Raw genomic sequence first — 5,454 nt, 5'->3', positions numbered from 1 at the left:
ACTCTATTACTCTTGTCTGTGGTTTTCGTTTACTTCGATTCGTTCACTCCATTACTCTTGTCTGTGGTTTTCGTTTGCTTCGATTCGTTCAGTCCATTACCCTTGTTTGCGGTTTTCGTTTGCTTCGATTCGTTCAGTCCATTACTCTTGTATGTGATTTTCGTTTGCTTCGAGTCGTTCAGTCCATTACCCTTGTCTATGATTTTCGTTTGCTTCGAGTCGTTCAGTCCAATACTTACCTTTGTCTATGATTTTCGCTCTAGCCCAGTCGCCCTGCGCTCTGGAAATCACATTCCAACTCTATCACCGATAGCGCTCACACCTTGGAAACCACATTTCACCCAGGGGACCTTAGGGTGGATTTTGAGCCTTTCGGGATTGCGAAACCATCATTTAACACTCTAAACTTAATTTCCGCAATCCCAGACGCACTTTCCATATGGTCTCCAAAAATGCGTGTGAGCTGACCTGGTCCCTTATAATAGGCAATGAACACGATTTTGGCAAAATATTTTTTTCAAAATTTTTTGACTCACCGGGTAAAATCGAATTTACTTGGGAAAAATGTTCTAGCAGGGGCCCTCCCATACAAATTTTTTTCTTCTCAAAAATGATTTTCGTTTCACTTTTCATACTCAGGGGAGTCTAAAATTGATGTTTTGAGTCACCATGAAAAAAAAATTTTTTTTGACCCGAGCTTGTGTCGCGACCCAAAAATCGACTCACTTGGGAAAAATGTTCTAGCAGGGGCCCTCCCATACAAAAATTTTTTCTTCTCAAAAATGATTTTCGTTTCACTTTTCATACTCAGGGGAGTCTAAAATTGATGTTTTGAGTCACCGTGAAAAAAAAATTTTTTTGACCCGAGCTTGTGTCGGCGACCCAAAATCGACGCACTTGGGAAATATGTTCTAGCAGGGGCCCTCCCATACAAAAATTTTTTCTTCTCAAAAATGATTTTCGTTTCACTTTTCATACTCAGGGGAGTCTAAAATTGATGTTTTGAGTCACCGAGAAAAAAAAATTTTTTTGACCCGAGCTTGTGTCGGCGACCCAAAATCGACGCACTTGGGAAAAATGTTCTAGCAGGGGCCCTCCCATACAAAAATTTTTTCTTCTCAAAAATGATTTTCGTTTCACTTTTCATACTCAGGGGAGTCTAAAATTGATGTTTTGAGTCACCGTGAAAAAAAAATTTTTTTGACCCGAGCTTGTGTCGGCGACCCAAAATCGACGCACTTGGGAAAAATGTTCTAGCAGGGGCCCTCCCATACAAAATTTTTTTCTTCTCAAAAATGATTTTCGTTTCACTTTTCATACTCAGGGGAGTCTAAAATTGATGTTTTGAGTCACCGAGAAAAAAAAAATTTTTTGACCCGAGCTTGTGTCGGCGACCCAAAAATCGACGCACTTGGGAAAAATGTTCTAGCAGGGGCCCTCCCATACAAAAATTTTTTCTTCTCAAAAATGATTTTCGTTTCACTTTTCATACTCAGGGGAGTCTAAAATTGATGTTTTGAGTCACCGTGAAAAAAAAATTTTTTTTACCCGAGCTTGTGTCGGCGACCCAAAATCGACGCACTTGGGAAAAATGTTCTAGCAGGGGCCCTCCCATACAAAAATTTTTTTTTGACTCACCGGGTAAAATGGTCGCACTTGGTAAAAATGTTCTAGCAGGGGCCCCCCCATACAAAAATTTTTTCTTCTCAAAAATGATTTTCGTTTCACTTTTCATACTCAGGGAAGTCTAATATTGAAGTTTTGAGTCACCGTGAAAAAAATTTTTTTTTGACTCACTGGGTAAAATGGTCGCACTTGGGAAAAATGTTCTAGCAGGGGCCCTCCCATACAAAAAATTTTTATTTCTCAAATCGATCCGTGGTTTCACTTTTCATACTCTAGGGCCCATTTGCTTCAACTTTGGAAAAAATTTTCGATGATGAAAAATTTTCACCTTCGACGTCCATCGACCACTCGACCCGAACTTGGTACTTTTGTATGGAGGTACCCGAGTGGTGACTTTTTCATACAAAAATTTTTATTTCTCAAATCGATCCGTGGTTTCACTTTTCATACTCTAGGGCCCATTTGCTTCAACTTTGGAAAAAATTTTCGATGATGAAAAATTTTCACCTTCGACGTCCATCGACCACTCGACCCGAACTTGGTACTTTTGTATGGAGGTACCCGAGTGGTGACTTTTTCATACAAAAATTTTTTTGCGAATACGTGTTCGTTCGCGATCATTTAGGCCATGAACAACAAGTCCGCTGCGATAGAAATAGTGCATTGTAGTTACTCGACGAGAAAAAAAATCGGGACTTAGAAAAATTTTTGAAAGTCAAATCGTATTGACTTCCAACAACACCTGATAATAAACACACATTGCCTGTTGCACCACAGTTCGCATTTGACTTAACAAATCGCCTGTTGGTACGCACATCACCATCGACTTTACCAATCGCGTTTCGCACCGCTAATCCCACTTGGCGTGGAGCCACGCACATAATGTTGCGAGGAGAGTATTAATCGGGACTTAGCGTTTTAAGCTCGCGAACACTCCACTATGGGAGTGCACGCAAGCACCAACTGTACACACACAACACAACAATCACTCTCGCGAACACTCCATTCCCAAAGTGAACGCGAGCACCAGCAAGCATGGGTCGCCTGAGAGGATCGATGCGAACGCATCTCTACAACTCGCAGCTCCCAGCCTGTAGTCCCGTCGTTTGCGGGCGGTCGAAGGTGTCGAAACTAGTTGTATCCACGGTCGACGGAAACACAGCCACCAGGGTTCCCTGTGGTAAGGTACTTCCACGTGCAGCGTGCTCCCGCCCGTTGCGGCTCAGTCTAGTGCTATAGCGGGGATGAGACGTCAGTGTGCGCGGGGCAGCACCGACGGATCTCGGAGGGTTGTTAAGCCCGCTAGCTTCCGATCACCTAATGGGTTTGAGAAGCGCTATCAGCTCGGATTGGATACGACCTTAGAGGCGTTCAGGCATAATCCAGCGGACGTAGCGTCATACCAAAGTCCGGTCGAACTAGTATTGAGCCAGTGGTCCGTACCTGTGGTTCCTCTCGTACTGCACAGGAATTCCGTTAAGATAGCGGCAAACAGCACACACCAGTAGGGTAAAACTAACCTGTCTCACGACGGTCTAAACCCAGCTCACGTTCCCTTGAAAGGGTGAACAATCCTACGCTTGGTGAATTTTGCTTCACAATGATAGGAAGAGCCGACATCGAAGGATCAAAAAGCCACGTCGCTATGAACGCTTGGCGGCCACAAGCCAGTTATCCCTGTGTGTGCGTAGCTGTCATTCACGGTGTTAGGACGTGCCTCTGTGTCGCTCGTGTTAAAATACGAAAATCAGGGTGTAAAATTGCGAAAAAAGGGCTAAAAAGTGTTATAAACATTGAGTTTTAGTGCCTTTTACCTTTTAATGGTGGAAAAATAACAAAACAGGACGATGCTCGCCTGATAAAAGCGATATAAATCTCTCCCATACATTTTGTATGGGAACAAACAAGTGCTATTTATTCGCGAAAGGGACGACAAAAACATCAAGTGGCACGTTTATTACGTAGTGGCGACGCCGAAGAACAATTTTCCGGACGGTGGCAGTGTGGAAAACGCCACAAAACTGAGAAAAAAGTGCGTGAAAAACAGCGGCAGAGCGGCGTCAGGTGGATCGTCGCGTGTGTACGTGTTGACGTGTTGACGTTTGTGCTGACGTCATCGGCGTCATTGGCAAAGCTCTCGGCTCCGAGCTTTCGCCTTAGCCGAGACACGGGGCAGCGCCATCTATCGGAACTAACGGGAGACTTCATCAGTGGCGTCACCTGGTGGACGATAGCGGATTCAGCGGTAGCGGCGACAACAACCCGTGCGCTTGGGAGATTTCAACGTCGGTACCAGCGGGCAACCCGGGTCGGTGTATGCGGGTTGCATATCGACAGGCGGTGATCTCAACGCTGGATAAGGAGGCGAACCCGGGCAAAATATTTATTGGTTTTAAATATTTGTTTTCCGAAACTAATATTTATTTTTGGTTTTAGAGCAAATATAACAATAAATAAAAACCTTGATAGGCTGGCCTTCACAGGGCCATGGACAGGGGCTTAAGGGCGCGAACACTCTCGGTTGACGAACCGAGCGCAGCCACCACCAGGAGCAGATCGGCCATGAGCGCGGGCAAGCGGCTCACTGTCCCGCTAACGCCGGTGATGGAGGGTGTGGCTGTTAGTGGAGCCACGAGCTCCAGCAAGTATGCGGCCAGGTTGGTGACTGGCACTGGAGGTTCTCCGTCGAGCGAGGTGCGACGCATCATTAGCGAGGCTAAACTCGACAGCGAGATGTTGCTTGCGGTCGTCAAAAAGCTGGAGGAGCAGGTAACGCTCCTGCGAGTTCAGATGGAGGCAGCTGAGCAGGCTCGGCAAGACCTCCGCGAGGCGCGTCTGGAGGCTCGGCAGCGGGAGGAGCGGCTGGTTGCTGACAATCAGCAGCTGCGCGAGGAGCTCCGGAAGGAGCGGGAGTTGTTGACGGCGCTGGTGGCACAGACCGTCGGGCAGAACCAGCAGCCAACTACTGTGCAGCAGCAGCTGGAGCGGGCTACGCAGCAGAGCACGCAGCAGCGTGGATATCAGCAGGACGCGGTGGTGGCTACGAGCAAGCCACCTCAGACGACGGATGGCGGCTCCTGGGTTGAGGTGGTGCGTCGTAAGCCGCCACGTCAGCAGACGGCTGAGCAACAGCGGCAGCAACAGTGGCCACAGCTTCCGCAACGGCAGCAGCAACAGCAGCGGCAGCAACCGCAGCAACGACAACAGCCGCAACGGCCTCTGCCACAGCGGTCCGTGGTGCAGCAGCAGGTCATGCCGCGTCCGCAATCTGAGCCACGCAAGCAGCTGGCGAAGAAAAAGCTGGACGCCATCGAGGTAGCCCCAGGCGAGGGTCAGTCATGGACGGATGTTTACCAGCTGATCCGTAGTGCTCCGTCGTTGGCCGAAGACCAGGCCAAACTAGGCGTTGGACGACGCACAACGCGGGACCGGCTGGTGATGGACCTGCAGGATGGTGCAAACGCAGAGGAAATTCTGCAACGCGTGCAGCAGGTTTGCGCGCAGGCAGCAGCTCCGGCCACCACCCGTTTGGTGACGGAGACGGTGGAGGTCCGCCTAGATGAGGTGGACCCTTTAGCGGTGGCGACGGATGTGGCGACGGCGGTGAAGGAGTCCAGCTCGGAGACGGTGAGCGAATCCGCCGTGCACCTGGTAAAGGCGTGGAACGGCACGCAGACAGCGTACGTGCGGATGTCTGTGAAGGCGGCGGAGCGGGTGCACCAGCAGCGAGTGCGAGTGTTGCACACCTCGTGCCTGGCGACGCGATTGGCACCACCGACTCGGGGACAGCTGCGGTGCTTCAGGTGCCTGGAGCACGGACACCTCCGG

Source organism: Anopheles moucheti (assembly GCF_943734755.1).
Source record: "Anopheles moucheti chromosome X unlocalized genomic scaffold, idAnoMoucSN_F20_07 X_unloc_28, whole genome shotgun sequence".
Classification (NCBI taxonomy): domain Eukaryota; kingdom Metazoa; phylum Arthropoda; class Insecta; order Diptera; family Culicidae; genus Anopheles; species Anopheles moucheti.
Note: the sequence above shows the minus strand (reverse complement) of the source record.